This window comes from Petromyzon marinus, unplaced genomic scaffold, assembly GCF_048934315.1.
Source record: "Petromyzon marinus isolate PM22_M1 ecotype Great Lakes invasive population unplaced genomic scaffold, UKy_Petmar_22M1.pri1.0 PM_Scaffold_71, whole genome shotgun sequence".
Classification (NCBI taxonomy): Eukaryota; Metazoa; Chordata; class Hyperoartia; order Petromyzontiformes; family Petromyzontidae; genus Petromyzon; species Petromyzon marinus.
In genome coordinates, this window is record NW_027423679.1 from 106,702 (window position 1) to 131,926 (window position 25,225).

The window sequence follows — 25,225 nt, forward strand, 5'->3', positions numbered from 1 at the left end:
AACACGAGTCAAGTCACAACGCGGACTCACATCCTCACCATGAACCCACATCATCAACGCAGACTCACATCATCACCACTTACTCACAACACGAAACACAAAAACAACAACCGACATTCGCCACAAAGTAGCGGTGATGTCACCACAGCGCCTGTGCCGGGCCAGGTGCACTTTTAGGCCACGTCAAGTGCCGAAGGCTGTCAAGACGTCACGGGATAGACCCAGGTTCCAAAGGTTGGCTGAGATGACTGGTAAATACACCAGCTGTATCCCCAACTGTGCCAACTTGCTGAATTTTATCCGCCACTCGTTGTGAGCGTCACTCCTCTGCCCTCAGTTGTTGTTGGAGGGCGACTGCCTCCAACTGCCCAGTAGCATCCTTCACGAGCTTCCTCATGAAGGATGCTATTTACACCGCTGATACCACTTTTCTGCAAGTTCACTCAGCTCCATATCCTTCCAGACAGCATCAGTCCATATTTTCGACAGCCCATGTCATGCCCGTTTAGCCCCCTTTATGCGGCCAAGAAAAAACTGCTTGGATATTCGGGCTACAAGACCCAACCAACGCAGCCTTGCTTGCCAGAGGAGCTTACTGGTGGAAATGTGTCCAGATCTTTCAAGGATTTGTGTGCCCCTCACACAATCCAGCCTGTTTAAAGCCATGATGGATCGTAAGAACCACCACTAACACCACGAACAACACCACCACCACCAACACCAGCACCACCACCAACAAGAATAGCACCACCATCAACACCATCACCAAAACCATCACTAACACCACCAACAATAGCAACACCACCCCCATCAACAACACCACCCCAATCAACACCACCTCCATCAACACCACCCCCATCAACACCAACAACACCACCATCAACAACACCACCACCTACTCGACTACCAACACCACCAACAACACCAACACGACCACCAAAACCACCAACACCACCAGCACCATCAACACCCCCACTAACACAACCACCAACAACACCACAATCAACACCACCAACACCACAAACACCACCACCAACACGACCACCAAAACCAACACCAACAACACCACCACCATCAACACCACCAACAACACCACTAGCAACAAAGATAAAGATCCCCCTTATAGATGAAATAGACTGTTGGGGCAAGTGCTGTTAGCCAGCATTACCTATGAAGGCCAGAACGGCACACGAGGGCGTGGGTGGCCAACACAACGCCCGGCCGCCTTTGTCTCCCTAGTGGCGACGTTTACACACCACACGAGGTACTCATTTGAGGCTGAGTCGACCTAGGGGAGGCCCAGGGCCGGTTCAGATAATCGTCACCGGTGTTGGCCTTGAGCGGGAATCCAACTCGGGGTCACCGGGTTCATAGCGCGGCGCGTTAACCACTACACACACACAGACTCACACACACAGACTCACAGACACACACACAGACACACACAGACTCACACACACAGACTCACACACACACACATAGACTCACACACACACAGACTCACACACAGACTCACACACACACAGACTCACACCACCACCCCGCTCCTCACCTTCGCCAGATGCCCTCCCCGCCTCTCCAACGGACAAACTGCCAGGGGGAAGCGCGTGGCGCGAGACGAGGGGGCGGTACCATGTCACCACGCCCATCGTGACGTAACAGCCCTGAGCCCCTCCCCCCACCGGAGCTCCTCCCCCCCATGGCCACACCCCTCGCCCCACCCCTTCACCCCATTCGCTCCGCCCCCTCCCCTCCCCCCGCTGCTTCTTCCGCTGAGGCCGGGGCGAGTGGAGGCGGCGCTGTGCATTGTGGGTGGCGAGCGGCCGATTTGGATTCCCGCTCACGGCCACCGTCGGTGGCTCGCGAGCTTCTGAAGCGGCGGCTCGCTGGCTGGGCCACCTCTACGTCGACTCAGCCCGAAGAAGGCGAGAAGCTTGCACGGTGTGGACACAGCAGCAGTGGCGGTGGTGCGGGGGAGGCAGAGGAGGCGCCTGGCCCACAGCCGTCACGCGCTAGGCGCCTGCTGAGTTCACGGCCCTGCTGCTGCTGATGATGATGAGGAGAGGCACTGCCAGATTGCGGCTGATGGGATGAGTTAAATTTAGTTTTTTTGTATCTCTGGAGGGACGGATTTGTTGTCGTGGCAGAAATGGCCTCCACTTGAGGCCGCGATGTGGAGTATTTGGTCTCCTCTTCCACGCTGGGCGTAGCCACACTTTACCCCTCCACACGCGGGCCGTGAGCTCACTGGACTTGCAATGCAGAGGTGCAGGTTCGAGTCCATTTCACACTCAGCCACCCACTCACTCAGCCACCCACTCACTCAGCCACCCACTCACTCAACCACTCACTCACCCACCAATTCAGCCACCCACTCACCCACCCACTCACTCAGCCATCCACTCACCCACCCACTCAGCCACTCACCCACCCACCCACAGAGGGATAAAGACCCTTCATGCAGTGGTTGTGTAGTATCTGCGTTAATATTTTTGTTGTTTGGTTATGGTGGTGGTTGCGATGGTTATGATGGTGGTTGTGGTGGTGGTTGAGGTTACAGTTGTGTTGTAGGTGGTTTTATTGATTGTTATGGTAATTGTGGCTCTGGTTGTGGTGCTTGTGGTGGTTTTGGTTGTGGTTATAATTGTGGTTGTGTAGGTTGTGGTTAAATGTGCGGTTGTGGTCTTTGTGGTTATATTTGTTATAATTGTGTAGGTGGTGGTTGTAATGGTCATAGTTGTGGTGTAGGTGGTTATGATGGTTGTTTTGGTAGTTGTATGTATTTTGAACTTCTATCGCATCTTACCCAGCCAACCGTGCTAATTGGAGGTGTGGTTTTAGTTGTGGTTATTTTATGGTTGTTTTGGTTATAGTTGTGATGGTGATTGTGGTTGGTGCAGGTGCTGGGATGAAGGATGCGTTCTGGGTCCTCTTGCCGTCTGGCTCCAACAGCGATGACTCGAGCCAGCACTGCCGCCCCTGTGTCACGTTGGTCACATGACCTTGCCTCCCAGCATACCTTGCAGTCGTCGTTGATTCTGGGCCATCTTTACCTCCTGCATCTCTAGAGGAGCTCTCGCTTCCTCCACGCACACTCCTCCTACCTCTGCTCTCTCTCCCCGTGTCTCCCTCCTCTCTCTCCCCGTGTCTCCATCCCCCTCTTATTTCTTGGTGGTCAAGGTTTAGGGGTCAGGAGTTTACTGGCTGCACTCTAACCTTTGACCTTGGCTGTCACTCGAGTGGATTTGTCGCACAGCAGTCAACCCATAGCATCAGGATCTGTCCCGTGACCTCTTGTGCCTAGCCTGGAACAGCAGTCAACCTGTGGCACCCGGATCTGTCCTGTGACCTCCTGCACCTAGCCTGGTACAGCAGTCAACCCATGGCACCTGGGTCTGTCCCCTGTCCTCCTGCATCTAGCATGGCACAGCAGTCAACCCATGGCACCTGGTTTGTTGTGATGACATTACCGCCACGTAGTGGCGAATGGCGGCCATTGTCGTTGTGAGTTGGTGGGCTTGTGTGTAAGTAATTGTGATGAGTGTGTGACTATCATGTCGTGTGTGTGAGTTGGATGGTAATGGTGTGTTTACGAGGGTGAGTGTGTGTGGGTCTGTGAGTTTCGTGGTGAGGATGTGAGTGATGGTATGTGGCAGTGTGAGTTTGATGGTGATTGTATCATGGTGAGTGCAAGCAATACTGTGAGTTTGACTTATTTGCCCCCCCTCCCTTTACCCACTCCCCACTCTTCCTTCCTCTTCCTCTCTCCCTCCACTCTCCCCCACCCCCTCTACCTCCCTCTCTTTCCCTGCCTCTCTATCCCTCTCCTTTCTCCCGTAACTACCTTGCCTGTAATACAGGAGGTCGTGGGTTCGATCCCTACCCTCACACCTGCTAGATATTTTGAGTTTGCGTGTCTCTCCCTGTGGTCGCGTTCAGAGTGTTTGGTTTCTATAAATGTCGACGTGATGATAAGCCACTTCGTTGACTGATAATTTTTGGCCTTTTCTCTTCTGAAGAAGAGCTGTGTAGCTCGGTGGGCCTCACCGGGTAAAATATAAATAGTTTAGTTTCCTCTCTTCCTCCTCCCTTCCTCCCTCTCCACACCCCCTACCCCCCAGCACAACAACACGAAGCAGGAAGAGGAAGGTTTGTCTCCCAAGCCGAGCGCTTCCGGGTCCACCTTCAAGATCCTCCCTCTGCCCCGGGTGGGGGGGGGGGGGAAGATCCCCTCACACAGGGTTACGGTGCCCTGCCCACATACACACAGGGTTACGGTACCCCACCCACATACACACAGGGTTACGGTACCCCCTACTCACATGCCAGGCTATGTGCACCACACAGAGACCCAAAGACTCGCACATAGATCCATAGACTCGCACAGACCCATAGACTCGCACAGAGACCCAAAACTCACACATAGATCCATAGATTTACATAGACTCATTGACTCACACAGAAACCAATTAGCTCAAACAAAGACCCGTTGAAACATAGACAATATACTTACACAAAGACCCATAGACTCACACAGACTAATCCACTTACTCACCCACTCGTGCACCCACCCACTCAACGACTCACAGGCTTACTCGCTCACCCAATCTCTCACCTACTCACTCAGGCACTAACTCAAGAACTCTCTCACCCATTTACCCACCCACTTGCTCACCCACTCGTGCATCCACTCACAGAATCACTCATAAACTCACCCACTCACACGCTCCGAAACTGACTCACAAAATCATTATCCACTCACTCATGCCCTTACTCGCCCACTTACCCATGCGCGCACAGATTCGCCGACTTACTCGCTCACAGACTCCCTCTCTGATAGACTCGCTCATAGACTCACTCGCTCACAGACTCAATCGCTCACAGACTCACTCAAAAGCTCTCACCCACTAACTTATTCAGAAACTCACTCAACCACCGACCCACTTACTTAAAAACTACCTCGCTCATCCGCACCCACTCACTGACCTACTTACTCATCCACTCGCTCAGCCACTCACTGACCAACTCACTCACAGACTCGCTCACTCATCCACTCACTCCGAAACTCATTCATCCACCCACTGACTCACTCGCAACCATTAACTCGCCCACTCAATAATTTCACCCATTCATTCATTCATCCAATTGCTCATCCACTCACTCAACCACCCACTCACTCATTCAACAACCCACTCACCCACTCACTTGGAGACTCTCTCTCACCCACTCACTCACTTGCTCGCCCAGTCTATCAGTCACTCATTCATGAACTCACTCACCTACTCACCCACACAATCGATCAACAGCTCACATACTCAATCACGCACCCACACACTCACTCACCCACTTACCTATCCACTCCTCCACTCATTCAAGCACCCATTCCCTTAATCACGAACTCAGAATATCAATCACCCACTCACCCTCCCAATAATTTCATCACTTACTCACTCACTCCATCAGTCACTCACCCACTCACTCATCCACTCAATCAATAACCTGCTTATTCACTTACTCACACACTCACAAACTCGCTTATGTACTTGCTCAATTAGTCACTCACTCACTCACCCATATTTTCCCATTTATTCCTTCCGTCACTTCCTCATTCAGCAACTTCGCCAATGATTAACTTATTCATTCACGTATCCACTCACTTACCTGCTCACCCATCCACCCAATCACTCAGAAACTCACTCACCCACTCAATTAGCCACTCACTGACCCACTCACTAACTCACTCAGAAATGCACTCACCCACCCACTCATTTATCAAATCATCCACTCTCTCACCTACTCACCCACTCACACACAAATGTACACACTCACTAACTCACTCCCTAACCTACTCACTCACCTACTCACTCATCCACTCGCTCAACCGCTCACTCACAGATGCACTCACTCACAGACTCTCTCATCCACCAATTCTCACTTGGTCACCCACTCATCTACTCAATAATTCACCCACCCACAAACGCACACACAAAAACACCCACAAACAGAAATAACCACGGAACAATGATAAAGATCCCCCGTATAGCCATAACAGACCGTTGGGGCAAATGCTGTTAGCAAGCACCTATGAAAGCCAGCATGGAACACGAGGGGGTGGGTGGCCAGCACCACGCACGGCCATCTTCGTCTCCCTAGTGGTGAGGTGTGTGCACATCTCCACTAGGGAGACGAAGTTGGCTGTAGGTCAACACAGCCTCAAATGAGTGCCTGGTGGGGTGCACACACCTCACCAGACACTCATTTGAGGCTGTGTTGACCTACGGGATGCCTGGTTCAGATAATCGTCACCAGTGTTGACCATTAGAGGGAATCAAACCTGGGTCGCCAAGTTCGTAGCGCAACACACTAACCGCTATACTACACACTCACTCTCACAAGCTCACTCTCTCTCACAAACTCACTCTCTCTCACAAACTCACTCACTCCCACATGCTCACTCACACTCACAAACTCACTCACTCTCACAAGCTCACTCACACTCACCAACTCACTCTCTCTCACAAACTCACTCACTCTCACAAACTCACTCACTCTCACAAACTCACTCACTCTCACAAGCTCACTCACTCCCAAAAGCTCACTCACTGTCACAAACTCACTCACTGTCACAAACTCACTCTCACAAGCTCATTTACTCTCACAAGCTCACTTACTCTCACAAACTCACTCTCTCTCACAAACTCACTCACTCCCACATGCTCACTCACACTCACAAACTCACTCACTCTCACAAGCTCACTCACACTCACCAATTCACTCTCTCTCACAAACTCACTCACTCTCACAAACTCACTCACTCTCACAAACTCACTCACTCTCACAAGCTCACTCACTCCCAAAAGCTCACTCACTGTCACAAACTCACTCACTGTCACAAACTCACTCACTCGCTCTCACAAACTCACTCACTCTCACAAGCTCACTTACTCTCACAAGCTCACTTACTCTCATAAGCTCACTCACTCTCACAAGCTCACTCTCTCTCACAAACTCGCTCACTCTCATAGTCTCCCTCACTCTCACAAGCTGACACACTCTCACAAACTCACTCCCACATGCTCACTCACACTCACAAGCTCACTCACTCTCACAAACTCACTCTCACAAACTCACTCACTCCCACATGCTCACTCACACTCACAAACTCCCTCACTCTCACAAGCTCACTCGCTCTCACAAACTCACTCGCTCTCACAAACTCACTCTCACAACCTCACTCGCTCTCACAAACTCACTCGCTCTCACAAACTCACTCTCACAACCTCACTCACTCTCACAAACTCACTCACTCTCACAAGCTCACTCACACCCACAAGCTCACTCACTCTCACAAACTCACCCTCACACAAATTTACTCTGACTCACTCGCTCTCACACAAAGTCAAATACATTCCCCGTTTGAGATTCCCTTTTAGCCTGAAGAGACTGTTGGGGAATGTGCTGTTAGCGAGCACCTATGAAGACTGAATCAGCACACTCGGGAGTGGGTGGCTTTAGAGTTCAGTGTTACTCACTGGGGCTTCCATAGAGTTCGGTGTTAATCATTGGGTCTCCCATAAAGTTCAGTGTTAATCACTGGGGCTTCCATAGAGTTCAGTGTTGCTCATTGGGTCTCCAATAGGATGAAGTGTTAATCACTGGGTCTCCCATAGGGTTCAGTGTTACTCACTGGGTCTCCCATAGGGTTCAGTGTTAATTACTGGGTCTCCCATAAGGTTCAGTATTAATCACTGGGTCTACCATAGGGTTGAGTGTTACTCACTGGGTCTCCCATAGGGTTCAGTATTAATCACTGAGTCTCCCATAGGGTTGAGTGTTACTCACTGGGTCTCCCATAGGGTTCAGTGTTAATCACTGGGTCTCCCATAGGGTTCAGTATTAATCACTGGGTCTCCCATAGGTTTCGGTATTAATCACTGGGTCTCCCATAGGGTTCAGTGTTAATCACTGGGGCTCCCATAGGGTTCGTGGTGTTAATCACTAGGGCTCACATAGGGTTCAGTGTTAATCATTGGGTCTCCCATAGGGTTCGTGTTAATCATTGGGTCTCCCATAAAGTTCAGTGTTAATCACTGAGAGTTGCATAGAGTTCAGTGTTACTCATTGGGGCTCCAATAGGGATAAGTGTTAATCACTGGATCTCCCATAGGGTTCAGTGTTGCTCACTGGGTCACCCATAGGATTGAGTGTTAATCAATGGGTCTCCCATAGAGTTCAGTGTTACTCACTGGGGCTCCCATAGGATTCAGTGTTACTCACTGGGAATCCAATAGGGTTCGTGTGTTAATCACTGGGTATCTAAAATAATTCAGTGTTACTCACTGGGTCTCCCATAGGGTTGAGTGTTAATCACGGGGTCTCCAATAGGGTTCAATGTTAATCACTGGGTCTCCCATAGGGTTCAGTATTAATCACTGGGGCTCCCATAGGATTCAGTGTTAATCACTGGGGCTCCCATAGGATTCAGTGTTACTCACTTTGTCTCCCATAGGGTTTAGTGTTAGTCACTGGGTCTCCCATAGGGTTCAGTATTAATCACTGGGTCTCCCATAGGGTTGAGTGTTAATCACTGGATCTCCCATAGGGTTCATTGTTAATCACTGGGGCTCCCATAGGGTTCAGTGTTAATCACTGGGGCTCACATAGGGTTCAGTGTTAATCATTGGGTCTCCCATAGGGTTCGTGTTAATCACAGACCCATAGATTCCTAAAACCCTAACCCTATAAACACCTAAGCCTCTATACCCCTAACCCTATAAACCTCTAATCCTCTAAACCCCTATACTCTGAAAACCATAACCCTCTAATCCCCTTCACCCTTCACACCCTAACTTTCTAAGCCCCTTAACCCTTAAACCCCTCACCCTCTAAACTCCTCACCATCTAAACCCCTATGCCTCTAAATCCAACCCCCTAACCCTTTGAACCCCTAACGTTCTAAACCCTTAAAAAACAAATTCTCTAAACCGCTAACGCTCTAAACCTCTTTACCTTTAAAACCCTAACCCTCTAAACCCCTCACCCTCTAACCCCCTAACCCTCTGAACCCAAACCCCTAACTCTTTGAGCCCCTAACTTTCTAAACCCCTAACTTTCTAAACCCTTAAAAACCAAACCCTCTAAAACCCTGACCCTCTAAACCCATATCTTTCTAAAGCGTAAACTTCAGAACCCTTAACCTTGTGAACCTCGAAACCTTAACATTCTACAACCCTAAATCCCTAACCTAAGTCCCAACCCATCTAAACCCCAACCCTCTCAACATCTAACTAACCCCAAACCCTCAACACCTAACCCTCTAATCCCCTCACCGTTTAAACCCCTATACCCCTACAACCCAAACCCTAAACACCCCCTAACCCTCAAACCCTTATACCACTAAACCCGTAACCCTCTAAACCCCCAACTCTCCAATCCCATAATAAACGCTTTTTTATGCGGTAAGATCGTGTAAATATAAATGTCTTAAAACCCGTCACCACCCGACACGGCCAATTAATAAAGTTTGTCACGTGAACAAAAGTGCCAATTAGTTTCTACTTTGGCACATCGGTGTGTTGGAGACTAACCCAAATAAACCTTTATTATGCAAAACGCCTCAACCCCATAACTCCCCCTGCGCCACCCCCCATGTCCCCCTCAGCCCCCACACCCCCCTCGCCCCCTCGCCTTCCCCCGCAGCTACTTCTGCTGAGGCCGGGGCGAGTGGAGGCGGTGCTGTGGATTGTGGGTGGCGAGAGGCTGATTTGGAATCCCTCTCACGGTCACCGTCGGTGGCTCACGAGCTTCTGAAGTGGCGGCTCGCTGGCTGGGCCTCCTCTACATCGACTCAGCCAGAAGAAGGTGTGAACCAAGCGTGGTGTGGACACATCAGCAGTGGCGGTGGTGGGGGGGGGGAGACAAAGGAGGGACCTGGCCCACAGGTGCCTCCTTTGTTTGACTCCCCCCGTGTCTCCCTCTTTCTCCCCGTGTCTCCCTCCTCTCTCTCCCTGTGTCTCCATCCTCTCTCTCCCCGTGTCTCCCTTCCTCCTCCATCTCCCCGTGTCTCCATCCTCTCTCTCCCCGTGTCTCCCTTCCTCCTCTCTCTCCCCATGTCTCCATGTCCCCTTCTCTCTAGGTGGTGCAGGTTCAGGAGTTTACTGGCTGTACTCCGACCTTTGGCCTTGGCTGTCGCCCAAGTGGGATTGTCACACAGCAGTCAACCCATAGCATCAGTATCTGTCCCATGACCTCCTCTTGCACCTAGCCTGGCACAGCAGTCAACCCATGGCACCTGGCTCTGTTCCGTGACCTCCTCCTGCACCTAGCCTGGCACAGCAATCATCCCATGGCACCTGGGTTGTTGTGATGACATCACCGTCATGTAGTGGCGAATTACGGCTGTTGTCATTGTGAGTTTGTAGGCTTGTGAGTAATGGTGCATGTGTGACTTTCATGACGTGTGTTAGAGTAGGATGGTAGGGGTGTGTTTTTGAGGGTGAGTGTGTGAGTGTGTGAGTATCATGGTGAGTGTGAGGGTATGTGAGTATCATGGTGAGTGTGTAGGTGTGTGAGTATCATGGTGAGTGACCTGGTCAAGGCCTATGATACCATCAGTAGGCCTGGGCTCTGGGTCGTTCTTCGTGCTTTTGGAGTACCTGACCCTCTGCTCACGATTATTAAGGACCTTCATAATGGTGAGCGGGCCCGGGTAAAACTACGTGGCCGGGAGTCAGAGCCATTCCCTGTACACCTTGGGGTGCGACAGGGATGTCCTCTGGCTCCCACATTATTTAACATCTATTTTGACCACGTAGTTCGTGAAGCCTTCAATAGCTGTACCGGGGGAATCTCCATATGGTACAGATATAATGGGAGGCTGATCGATGCCCGGGTGCGGTCAAGGGATGGCTCCCTATTGCTCAACTACGTTATGTATGCTGATGATTTGGTAATAGCTGCTCAGTCAGAGGAGGAGTTGGAGACGCTGCTGCTGAGACTGGAGCGTGCCACTAAGAGGTGGGGCCTTACCATCAGCCCCACCAAACTAAGCACCTGCCTGGGTATTTTGTACCATCGGACACTCCACCCCCACAACTCATGATCGGTGATGGGGCAGTTGTGGAGAGAGTGGAGAGTTTCCCATACCTGGGCAGTGTGCTTATGACTGGCTCCAGTTTAACAGCAGAGGTCGCACTCCGAATCAGTCGAGCGGCAATATCTTTTCATCGGTTGTGTAACGCTGTGTGGAAGCTACCTGGTCTGTCGCTCCGCACTAAGCTTCAGGTCTTCTCGGCCACGGTCATTCCCTCCCTTCTCTACGCTTGCGAAATGTGGACCCCCCTAATGGAACATCTTCGCCGGTTAGAAACATTTAGGCTGGCCTGCCTACGATCCATCCTGGGTTTAACCAGACTGGATTGTGTGAGGAGCTCACAAATCCTTGAAAGATCTGGGCAAGGTCCCATCGGTGAGCTCCTCCGGCGGGCAAGGCTGCGATGGCTGGGTCATGTAGCCCGCATGCCCAGCCACCGCATGCCGAAACAGCTTTTGTTCGGCCGGATTGAGGGGGCAAAGGGGGCGCGGCACGGGCTAGAGAAGAGATGGAGTGATGTGGTACAGGAGGACGTGGAGCTGAGTGGACTTGCCGATGACTGGTAGCAGCGGTGTCAAGATCGGCCTCTGTGGAGGAGGCTCGTGAAGGATGCTACTGGGCAGTTGGAGGTAGTCGCCCTCCAACAACAACGGAGGGCGGAGGAGCGACGCTCACAACAACGAGCGGAGCGCCGGGTGGCTAAAGCACAGCAGGTTGGCACAGTTGGGGGCACAGGTGGTGCATCAGCCAGTCATCTCAGTCAGTCGACCCGTGGCACCTGGGTCTGCCCCGTGATCTCCTGCCAGCGGGCGTTCGACACTTCACGTGGCCTCAGGGTGCACATAGCCTGGCACAAGCGTCGTGGTGACGTCACCGCCACTTAGTGGCGAATGGCGGTTGTTGTTGTTGTGTGGGTGTGTAAGTATCATGGTGAGTGGCTGGCAATGTTGATGGGTGGTGATGATGATGCAAGCCTTTTGCTAGAGAATGGCACACTGAAACTAATATCACGTAGCTATTTCTGAGTACCCTTCAAGTGCTGTCTGGTCCACATCGTAAAGGGCAGGACTTTCCCACCTGTTCTTTATTTAAGAGCAACGTTGGTCACAACAATGTTGTTTCTTCTTACAGCTGGAATTTATCCTAAGTACATGGAGAACCACATTGCAGCCATGTGATAGTTTATGTTGTGCAGTGAATGATGACCGGGCTGAGACCATTAACTCGCTAGACTTGAGAATATGCTTTGATCACAGGCTGCTGCCTGGATTCAAACCCAGGTACTCCGTGGTGCCAATTCAGTGCTTTGACCACTAGGTCCATGGGCTGCCTCTAAACATCCCCCACGTTAAAGACATAAGCAGCAACCTGTTTAGTGAGCAGCAGCATTCTTTGAATATTTTGCCAAAGCAATTGGGATTGTGGAGCGTGGCACAGTCCTGCATTTGCTTTCTCTTTAATCCACCAAACGCAACTTGCCGCTCGATTGTTGTGCACCCATTTTCACTGGTTGGTGCACAGAGGCAGGTGGATTTAAGATACTCAATCATTTGTTTCAACTGCTGTGGCAGATAGTGGAGCAGAGGGGCAGTGGAGCGGTGGGGCAGTGTAGCAGTTTGGCAGAGGAGGGGCGGATTTGTCGGGAAGAAGGCGAATCACCTGAATATGTTTTCCCACCACCGCTTGTATGTGCTCTGAAGAAGAACTATTTCGTAAAACGTCTCTTATTATCTATTTGTCCTTGTACCGCCGCAAACATAGCCGGGATACCGCACACACGAGCCAAGGCACATTTAACCAACCCAGGCAGCACTCGCAAGAAATGCAACTTTACGTTGTGTCCTCATGGGTTGATTTCACAGAGTTTATAGTCACAACAATAACAACAATGATATTGATCCTAATTCTTAACAGGGTGGCCTTGAGACTTGGCACGTGCAGGTTTTGTTCATTGTCTGCACCAGACCCCTCCAGCTCTCTCACACTGGGTCAGCTGCCCCTTCCACGTCCTGGAAACCATGGCAAGGTCATCCCATGAGGACTGCCCCTAATGAAAACCAGCATGGAAGGGGCCCAGTTTGGGGCCGGCTATGCTTATGGCATAGTCCCGTGTGTATGTGTTATGTGAGGTGTCCTGATAGCAGTCATTCTCCCCTGTAGTCCTGACATCTTCTGCTCAGCTTCATTCCCCAGCTGTGGTCCCAGTGGCACAGTCTCTCTGGGGAACTGTGCGGTGTGTGTGTGTGGCGTGTGTCACGGGGTGGGTGGGTCGTATGGTGATAGCGGTCATTGTTGGCACCGATCCACGACCACCGCCACCACGCCTACTCCTCCATCTCCTCCTCCTTTGTCTCATCCTCCTCCACCTCCTCTTCATCCTCCACCACCATCTTCTCCCCCTTCTCTGTTTTCTCCGTTCTCTCCTCCTCATCCTCCTCATCCTCCTTGTCCTCGGGAGGTGGTAGAGGTGGTGGTGGAAGCAGCGGTGGTGGAGGTGATAGCGGTGGAGGTGATAGCGGTGGTAGCCGTGGTGACGGTGGTGTTTGCCATGGTGGTGGCTGTGATGGCGGTGGCGGAGGTGGCAGTGGTGGTGGTGGCGGTAGTGTCAGTTGCAGTGGTAGCGGCAGAGGTGGTGGTTGCTGCGGTGGTGTTGGCGGTGGCGCCACCTCTGTCTTCTCCATCTTCTCTGCCTCCACCACCACCATTGTTTCCGCTTTGTCCGTCGTCTCCATCTCCTCCACCACGACCATCTGTTCATCCTTTGTTGTCTCCTTGCCTTCCGTCTCCGTATTGTCTATATCCTCTCCCTCCGTGTTCTCCTCCATTGTCACCATCACAATCTCGTCCTCCTTTGCCTTCTCTTCCTCCGATTTCTCCTCCTCCGTCTCTACCTCATCCTCCATCATCTCCTCCACCTCTTCTTTCGACTCCTCCACAACCTCTGACTTCAATTCAAATGCCTGGACGAGTGAGGAGGAGGGCTGCGCTGGCTTAGATCAGTGAAGAGACAAACACGACACCGTTTCACCTTCCTGCTACGGCAGACATCGCCATCTCCCCATCCGTGGGTGGAATGTGTGGTGGATTCATTCGAGCTTAATATAAACAGCAGTAACGACATGGCCAGTGAGTGTGCTTGGTATTGGCACTGCCATTCTCATGGGGCAAGGCTATCCTTGAGATAGGTGCAGCTGTGTCTCACACAGACTGTTGTAGTTTCACAGTAGTGGGTGGCGTTGCTGTGTAAATTTAGCTGATTCATTTTTAGTGATATTTTTATGTGTCATTCTCCCCTTGGACATAGTGGCCTAAGCATTTAAAATTACATCGGTGGAGATCCTGAACATCCGCTGTGACGGAATGGGTGTGTATCTTTGTGGTTAATGCAGCGGCAGTAATAGCCAGGGCGGGAAGCAAGATCTGAACTGTAAGCGGTGAGCGATGAGTGTGCGACCCTTTGGCTGCTTCAACCCATCCAAAGATTTCGATAAAATATCCGACAGTGATTTGAGGTCGACAAAGCCGCCTCCCTTGACGTCAAAGGCATCTCAGAGTGCAATGAGCGCAATGAGCCACTCACATCTCGCATCTCAACGCATTTGAAATTGGACACCCCTCCCAGTGGTAGCTGTCTCTGTGCATTCCAAGGCAACTTGGCAGCTGGCCTGGAAACAGTCGTAAGAAGTCTGCCAAAATATCACGGTGTCTACATAAGGGAGAACCCATGGGTACCCCCATGGGTTCTCCCTTATCACCAGTGATAGCCAATGTTTTCATGGAGAAATTTGAATCAGACGCCATCCAGACTTCCACCCTCAGACCTTCCCTGTGGAAGAGATATGTAGACGACACTTTCGTCATTTGGCCACATGGCCTCCCAGCTTTGAACCTCTTCCTACACCACATTAATTCCAGACGTCCCGCCATCAAATTCACCATGGAAGTGGAGAAAGATGGCAAGTTGCCGTTCTTGGATGTTCTGTTTGAGAGGAGACCTGATTGCTCATTGGGACATTCTGTCTACAGGAAACCCACCCACACAGATTCCTACTTGAAACCTGATTCCCACCACCACCCGACTCAAAAGAATTCTCTCATCAAAACGTTATACCACAGGGCTCATTGTATTTCGGACCAACACCTCCTGGCCAGTGAATTAAAACACGTACATCTGGCCCTCAAGAGAAACGGATACTCTGACCATACCATCCGCCAAGCTGTTTCTCCCTCCATACAGAAACCATCACACTACCATATATAGCAGGCGTTACTAAAAAGATCTCCAAAATTCTAAACAAACACAAGATCCTGGTCCGGTTCAATACAGTACACAAAATCCGTGACCTGATCCCATCCGTGAAGGATGTAATTCCTGATTTACAGTACTCCGGGGTTTACAAATTGAGCTGCACTTGTGGTGATTGCTATATCGGGGAGACGAAACAACATGTCTCTGACCGAATTCGCCAGCACAAATCAGATTTGAAACACGGCAGAACGAATTCTGCCGTAGCTGATAATTGTTTCAACGCTGTGGTTGATCACGATATAATTTTCTCCGATACCAAGGTCCTTTGCAAACCGACAGGTTATCATCAGAGATTTGTTCACAAGGCAATTCAGATCTACAAACACAGACACAATTTCAACCGAGAAGATGGTTTCAAATTAAGCAACCATTGGAAAGATGTTCCAAATCGAACCAAACATTAAACTAATTTCAATGGTACAGTATATTTATTTAAAAAAAAAACACGGTGGAGTAGACATGCACACGAGTGTGTATCCAAACACGACTATATATATACAGCGGTGGGCATTCACTTACGAGTGTGCATATACAGGGGTGTACATACATACAGAGATACAATGCAGTGTACATGCACAGCAGTGTATCTACACAAGGATTGCGTTCCACTGCGAACACGACCGATTGTACCTACATACATATGCACACAAACGTGTACATACACAGACGAGTGCTCGTCTTGTGGTGTTTCCTATATTATGGTTTGTTATACATACACGCAGAAGTACATATATACACACGTGAGTGTACATACACAGCAGTGTACACACGTGCGAGTGTGCATGCACAGCAATATTATCGTTAATATTTTTTGCAGATGAATACGAATCAGATTTTTTTAAGTTTTCTGATCGTTCGTTAACTGTACAATGCTTACAACAAACACCTGTACACACACACGAGTCAAAGTCAAGTGTACATACACAGCAGTGTAAGTACACTCTCTTACAAGCCATACCATTTCGATGATCATTAAAAGTGTATTACAGCAATTGTAAAAAAATTCGTGGACAAATCACCTTGGTTGTTCTGACAAACAATTATCAACACGAGTGTCCATAAATATATTTATAAAACAAGGTCAGCACGGTATAAACTTGCACCTCAAATTCCAAATCACAATTTGAATACTGCATGTTCCTGGTAACGCCTTTGAATTGGCAGCAGTTTGCAGCACATTGCAGGGTGAATATTAGCAAATTAACGCGAATAATGCGGTGAGATGAACATACGTATTCAGGCTTAAGCTCAATGGCCAGATTAGCGAAGCTCTGTTGCTAGATATGCATATTGTAAATTCAAAAAATAACAATGGAATGTGAAGTTCATGAAATGCAAAGTCGAGAACTCCATCTTTCATCATTGCAACATCATTCCAAACGACCCCACCATTGTGTGCTGGTGTCATTGTCTCAATTCTAATAATACCTGTGACTTACGGCTTTCTACACCTTACGCCACGCTCCCACACCCCCTTCATTCGTTTTTTGTTTCTCAGAAGGAGGCACTCCCTGTTGTTTGTCATTCCCCTGCCACGAGTAAAGTTTTGCAAAAACAACCCTCTTCCTTCATTGACGGTGCCGGACGGTAACGCTGTGGTGGATGTGAGCAATTTCCCCCACCACAGTGGCCCACGAGGCCTCTGGACGGGTGCAAGGGGCTGGTAAACCCCTCAATATTCAATGTAATTACCATGAAAACACGTCCAACATATTAAACGTGCTAAATATTGAATACACACTGGTGTATACACACACACCGAATGTCGTATGTTACAGACTAAAAGGTGACGATTGTTTTTTTTGGCGTTACGTTATTATAAACCATGCTTACAAGCTAAACCATGCAGATGATTATTCAAAGTTTATGACAGAAATTGGAAGCATAACCACCCTCGTTTTCTCGAAGCACCCTGCTCAACAAGAGTGTCCTTAAATATATTTATAAAACACGGTCAGCACAGCATAAACTTGCACTTCTTAGTCCAAATTGAACTCGACATCATTTTGATCCTTCAGACTGTATGTCGCTATTAAATCCTCTAAACCTGCAGAAGTTTACAGAACATTGCGGGCGTGAATATTAGCAAATTAACACGAAGTACAGAATTATTCAGTGAGATGTGCATACTTATTATAGTTGAAGGACAATGGCCAGATTAGCGAAGCTATGTTGCTAGGAATGCGGATTGTAAATGTAAAAATTTACAATTGAATGCCAAGGCCATGATAGGCCACGTTGAGAACAAAGAATTTGGATGCTAGAGGGGAGTTATAAGGGGCTTAAAATTACACATCAAGATCATTTAGAGAGTAATTTTCCTGAGGATAGACGCTCGACTCCTCGCCCTGCAGACTACCCTTCTCCTGCGAGACCCAGCGTGTTGAGCACGATTGCGTGGCGACTTGTTGGCGACTTTGCTTCGGGAGAGGTCGTGTCGATCTCATCAGGGATATCGATACGCCGTGCATCAACAAGTAAGTTTCTTTGTTAGTGGATAATCTGGTAATCGCGTGTAGTTCGACTTACGAGACGTTACTCTGTCTCGGTTAGACGTTATTTAGAATTTGCTTAGAGTTTGCCTTTAATTATCAACAATGGAAAAGATAAACTCTCCACAGTGCCACGCACACACGCGTAAGCAGCCGTTCAATTGCTGTGTGTGGGAAGGCATTTGCACATAAACCACATCTTCATCGTCACCAGAAAACTCACACGGGCGAGAAACCGTTGAATTGTTCTCCGTTGGAGAGGACGTTTTCACGGTCATCACCCCGAAACAAGCATGAGAAGATCCGCAATGATAGCGAAGTGAAATCAAAAGGTGAAATACAAAGTGCTGCAATGAGTCCTGGAACAAAATCATCTTTCGACCCTATACAGGTGGATCCGGAGAGGTGCGTGGATGTAGTGGATGTGATGAGCCCTGATGACAATTCCTCTTTCGACCCCATGCGGTTGGATCCTGCGAGATGGCTGGATGTAATGAGCCCTGACGACAATTCCTCTTTCGACCCCATGCAGGTTGATACTGAGAAGTGGCTGGATAATCAAAGTATTGAGTACTTCTGTTAAAGTCCTGGAATGTGCATGTTAGATCAATTAATAAGGCCGTCTTGTTTTAGGATTTGTCCATTCCTGTTATTCATTTTGTGGTGGTGTTTGTGTTGAATTCCGTCTTGTGAGTGTTGAAGTTTATTCTAGACTTCGTCACGTTAAGGTGGTGCTTTGTAGTCCTATCGGATTACTTGTTGATGTGGTGTGATACGCAGTGGTTGTGAGGTGGTTCAATTCCTGATTTTACTCTCGCGGTTAAGTGGTCTTGTTGAGCAAAAGTTGGAGAAAGTCTGTGATTACAACTTTGCTCAATATTTTAAACATGTTCTTTAATTTCCATCATTGTGTACTGAATTAAATCACTTCAAATAATAGGTTTCAGAGTGTGCGTGGATAGCACGTTCGTTGTTCCTGTGTTTGATGGCTTGGACTTCTAGACGAATGGCTTCAGTCGAAAAGGATGTCAATTGGGGAAATCGACGTTTACGTCTTTGATTTTGAGATTATGTTTTAACTGTTGAATTCCTATTGGGAAATAATTTGCCTAGTTCCTTTCCTGTTTGAGCATGCGTATTAATAAAGATTTCGATACGAGTATTAATGTGAATTTTCTTGCATATTAATAAAGACCTTAATTGTTTTTAAAGATGACTAATTGTACGTTATTGCTACCATATCCTTCCTTAAAAAAAAACACGGACGAGTAGACATACACACACGAGAGTGCATCCAAACACGACTGTCTATAAAGCGGTGTGCATTCACACACGAGTGTGCATGTGTTTCTACGAGTTCTAACGTTAATATACTTGCAGAACAATAAAGACCTGCTATGTTAAAGATGACTGATCGTCCCTTATTGCTACAATGTTCATAGCGAACACGTGTGGAGGCGAGTTTCAGGTGAAGCATCTCCATCACAAGTTTACCCTTACCTGGTAGCATCGTGGCAGTCCGCTGGTCACATTCACTACGTCACATTCCTTACGTCACACTCACGAGCTGTAGGGGCGGGGCTCTGTCCGCTCAGTGGCGCTGTTTTCATTAATTTAGCACCACGAGCGGGGAGTCTCATCCCTGTAGTTCCCTGTCGTGGTGGCGCATTCATTACCACGTTTCCTCTCAATTCTTTGTACGACACAATAAAAAATAATTTGTTTGTTCCAATTCACAATCATACACGAGTACACATACACTCCCATGTACACCCATACATGAGTGGACATACACAGCGCTGTAAAAACATACACGAATGTCCATACACACCGCTTCATACATACACACACGGGTGCACATGCATACAAGAGTGCGCATACACACACGAGTGTACATACACTGCAGTGTACGTACACAGGGATTGCGTTCTACTACACGAACAAATGTGCGAACAAATGATTGTACATACCTATACACACATTCACGCATGTACATATCCACATAAACGAGTGTAAATAAACACACGAGTGGACATACACAGCAATACAGATTCATGTACATACAAACAGTAGTAGACTAGGATAGCAAGGTTTTGTGATTATTTTCAAAGGTTAAACTGACGATATTAATCTTAGATGACCCACAACACTGAAGTACGTTATGAAATTGAAAAAAACGCGTGCCATTCTAATTCATTCTCTGTTTCCACTACAAACGTTTGAAATTAGTAACAATATCAAGAATATTGACCTCATGTTTAATGAGTAGTGAAGTTATTCGTTTAGTTGATTTGCATGAAGTCTTTTTCAAGTTCATACTTCAATTTTTTGCCTTTGCTTCGGCACACTGGTTCGGATTATTCTTCCCATTTATGAAGTAGCGCTCCTTATATCCAGCAACATACCTACGCTCATGTGGCCATTGTGCTAAGCCTAAATAGTAATGTGCATTTCACTGCATCATTTTTCGCTTTAGTTTGAATACGAATGAGCATCTCCTTGCATAATCATGTGCATGTTATTAGTTTGCAAATTTATTTTGGCCAGTAAACTTCTATCAATTCATCGGCCGAAACTGTGAAATACCGTCTAAAATATTACAATGTTTATCGAGATATACTTAAACTAAGAGGTGCATGCTTCATAGCGTGTTGACGTGGTTTTATGAATATATGTAAGGACTCTTGTTGATCACTGTGTGTCTAGACAACGAAGGTGAATTGTTATATTCGATCATTTTAAATGGTTATAATTGCTGTGCTTACCCATTTGGATTGTATAGTTTGTAAGTGTTGTTGATTATTATAACCATTGTCAGCCTATAGCAGAAAGTCTCGTGTGTACTTACACTGTGGTGTATGTACAGTGCTGTGTGTACGTATGTGTGTATATATTGTCTACGCGTTTTCACGGTAAGTGCATTGAATGTTGAGGGGTTAAAAGCCCCTCGCAACAGTCCGGAGACCTCGTGGGCCGCTGTGATGGCTATCAGCCTTCCCTCTAGGCGATTCCTCACATTTACAACAGCTTTACCGTCTGCCACCGCCGATGAAGTATGGGGTTGTTTTTACAGAACTTTACTCGTGGCAGGGGAATGCCAAACAACAGGGAGAGTGGCAGTGGCTCTTCTTCTGAACAAAGCAATATAGGGGGCATGGGACCGTGGCGGTGAGCTGTAGGAAGCTGTATGCCCCAAGCGTGGAGTGGTGGTTGTTCCTGCCTGCACTGAAGGTGAACATCGGTGAGCTGTAGGAAGCTGTATGCCCCAAGCGTGGAATGGTGGTTGTTCCTGCCTGCACTGAAGGTGAACATCGGTGTTGGGATGCAGGCAAGGCCGATAAGTCAAGTGCCTTTCGTAATTACCCGTATTAGAATCACACTGTGCTCGAATGAATACATTTTGTATGTATATATGCAAACTGCATGCTGTGGGATTTGAATTGCATTATCACTAGCATCACATTGTGGTCGTATTAAAATCACACTATCCACTGCTGGATCTGCCCTCTCAACGGATTCATATATACACACAGTATGATTATTTGACGTTTACGTATTGTTTTTTTAACTGTTGAATTCATGAAAGCTTCCAGCTGTAAGTAGCAGCTCGGCAGGACTGTGGGGTTAGAGCGGGGATGTAAATGCGGCGCTTTTGGTACGTGCCTAATTTTCCAGGCTCACTTTATCGCCCCCACTGTTACATTTTTAATCAGCCAAAACTTGAGGCATTTCAAGAGGGTTGGTTTGTTTTGAATATTTTAGATCACCCACCCTGCGTAGCTCTGAGACCACCCGATACGCTCGCAATACACCGCAGAGTGACTCATCCCAACATTGATGTCTGGATCAAATCGCCAAAAAGCAAACTCTCACTAACGTCTAACCGAGACACAGTAGCGTCCCGTAAATCGGACTACACGCGATTTCAAGTTTATCCACTAACAAAGTCAAGTACTTGTTGATGCATGGCGTATCGATGCCCCTGTAACCCGTCTGAAGAGATCGCCACTAACTTTCCCGAAGCAAAGTCGCCAACCAGACGCCACGCAATTGTGCGCGCCAGGCTGGGTCTCGCAGGAGAAGAGTAATCTACAGAGCGAGGAGTCGAGCGTCTATCCTCAGTAAAATTACTCTCCAAATGGTCTTGATGTCTCATTTTAGGCCCCTTATAACTTCCCTGTAGCATCCAAATCCTTTGTTCTCGACTTGGCCTATCATGGACTTTGCATTCAATTGTTAATTTTAACATTTACAATCCGCATATGAATCAACATAGCTTAGCTAATGTGGACATTGTAATTACACCTTAATATGTATGTACATCTCACTGCATCGTTGTATGCTTCTGTTTGAATACAGATGTACATCTCCATGCATAATTCCGTGCTTCCTGTTAATTTGCAAATATTCACCCGGTTATGTCCATTAAACTGCTGAAAGTTTAGAGGATATAACAGCGACATACAGTCTAAAGTATCAAAATGGTGATGTCCAGTTTGATTTGGACTGAGAGTTGCAAATTTATATTGCACTGCCTTTGTTTTATGAACGCATTTAAGGACACTCGTGTTGAGCGGAATGTTTCTAGAAAACGAGGTTGTTATGTTATAATTTCAGTCACACACTTTGAATAATCATCTGTATGCTTTAGCTTGTAAGCGTGGTCTAATATAACGTACCGCAACAAAATCAATCATCACCTTTTCGTCTTCAGTGCGTATGTATACTCTTGTGTATGTGTTCAATATTTTGCACGTTTTATATTTTGGACGTGTTTTTGTAACGGTAATTGTGTAGTGCCGTAGATGGGCCACACTTACCGGCAGTGGCCCATCTGCAGGCGGGGTCGGGGACCACGTGGCTCCCTCCGCGCAAAACTAGTTTAGCACCAATGGATTTGACTAAAACCAATCATGCACAAGACCAGTTGAAAAACTATCCTGACATTTTTATAAATTAATACACACCGTGAGGAGGGTAATTCCTTAATCGGCATGCTCAAAGTGGTCGAGTGACACGGACGTATGTTCTCTTGTACGTGCATTACACGTAGTTATGTTCTCCTGTAAACGAGGGCTACTCCGAGGAAAATGTGCACAGCGCACGCTGCGCTCCCACGGTTTTGTCTTTATGATGAGCCGCGCTTTCCATGTCACAGCGATCTGCAGGTTCTGCGCTTGTTTAGCTTGAGGCTGTAGTCATCGCCGCGATGCCGCCAGGGAGTCTGCTGAGTAAGCTCCTGCGCCCCGTTATCAATCGAAGGCTCGCGTCAACGAGCCGCGTGCCGCCAGGCCCGTTTGGAACAGGACTGTGGCTGGGAGGGCTCGGCGGGTTGTTTACAAGTTCTTGGGAGACGCCGCCGTGTTTACACAACCAATGGGGGAGCAACGTCGGCTCGGAATGAACTCGGCAAAATTATATCACTTGAGAGAGAAGGCTGCAGATTTGTGCGTGTCGTTGTCTCGTTACCAGCTTTTGGTGAACACTTGGGTGTCACGTGGTGCATTTTGTCATTCTCGTGACAGACTGCAAAGGCTGAAAGGGAATTTCCTCACATCCGACATGACACAATATACGCACAGACACACGTAAAATGTACCCCCTGTACTTTCCAATATTCCTATAACTGTGCTTGATTCAAGACACTTATTACCTTTTTATCGGTGACACATTTAATGGTCATGTTTTTTTCTGGCTGTTTTGTGTGCTTGGGTCTTTGGGACTGTCCGTGATGAACAAAAATAAAATTAGTTCCTTGAATGTAATCCCCTCCATAAACGTAGGCTTTGTTCGGGCACTCCAGTTTGCTGCCACACACGACAACCAATTCCGCTCCTGCCCTTGCCCTCAGGACCCTCTTGGAAATGCAGCTTGAGACCACCAATCACTGCACCGCCACTCCCCGAATACATGATATTGCAACATTGGTCAAAAATAAAATCCATTCCAGTCGTTCTCAGCACAACAACGGATGAAGGCCCCTCCCGTACGTCGCGTTCATAATGGGGGTCATTTTACCATATTTCACCACGCTGGTGAGTGCGAGTTAGCAAAGCGTGGGTGCCGGTCAGTCCAGATGTCGCTCGCCACTGATGCTTGCCGTGGGTGGGAATCGAACTCGGGTCGACGGGTTTGTAGCGTGATGCGCGTAGCACTGCATCACCGCTTCCCAAACGCACGTATTGCACCATGTACCTGTACTGTACGAAACAAGTGTTGGCACACTCGCATGTCCTCCTTTCTTACAATTGCTATGACGCTTCTCTGGATCCCCTTGCTGGCAAGTGCTCAAGTCATCCACTCGCTCACCATAGCACTCTCATGGGGCAGCTGCCGGGAAGAGGTTTCTGATGGGGGCGGGGTGGTATCTTTTAAACATCGCCAGGCACACCCCCAAATCTCCATTTCACAGCCTCGGGACGTTTTGCACATTTGTAGATGCAGGGCTTTACATTCCTCGCTCTTCATTCCCCCCAGGATGCTACCGTAGGCTGGCTCGGAGTGGGAAATATCGGCGTAAGGCACTACCACTAGAGTGTAAGGTATGCCTTTCCATAATAATGTTTCATTATCGTCCTCATATTCTTATAAGTCTATAAACAATTTTATACAAAATTATGAGGACCAAATAAAGAGAGATTGATGTGGCGTGGCAAAATAATTCCCGGTGCAGCGATCCGGAGCCGTTCCGGCTGAAAGTAAACATTGAGCGGCGCGATGGAGAGAAAGAGCAGTCTAATCACGAGAGAAGAAGGAGCGATGAAGGGGCCGCTCCTACCCTTTGTAGCAAGCCTCCCTTCTCACGCCTCTGGATACTTCACTGTCTATCAATGCTCACAACATGCTCGATTCTTTCCTTGTTTTATTTATTGTCGTCGATTCTTTTGTATGGAAGCCCCCGTTTCAGTGAGCCCGGTGCTCTCCTCCATCCCGTAGGCATTAGGACGAGACTCGCCTCCTCCCGTGGAACGTCTGACCTCCATGTCCCTCCCTGCGCTCCGCTCCCACAATGCGCCCTCTCCTCACCAGTTCCCAAGTTCTCCATTCGGTGGCCACACTTCCCCTACAAGGTGAGCCTGCAAGCGGACCCGGGAAGCTGCGATTCTTCGTGAACTCGCCAGCACTTTCCTTCAGCATCTTTCTCTGGAGGCTTCCTGAAGTCCGGAGCTCCGGACTGATTAAGAAGCTGAGTCTGTCTAAACTCCTTTATTACCTAAGGATGATTCCTTCCCGCATTATTTTTTGTACGGTCACCCACTCACTTAGAAACTTACTCACTACTCACTCACTCACCCACTCACCCACTCACTCACTCACTCACAAATTCACACT

At 48.3% G+C, this 25,225-nt stretch overlaps 1 long non-coding RNA gene across 1 annotated transcript; it reads left to right on the plus strand.

The window, feature by feature from the left end:
* Positions 1–1,784: 1,784 nt before the first annotated feature.
* Positions 1,785–19,104, plus strand: LOC116957703 (uncharacterized). The gene is made up of 4 exons (XR_012940846.1): positions 1,785–1,941; positions 4,122–4,208; positions 9,662–9,861; positions 10,136–19,104. It is a non-coding gene; the product is annotated as an uncharacterized LOC116957703 (long non-coding RNA).
* Positions 19,105–25,225: the final 6,121 nt, after the last annotated feature.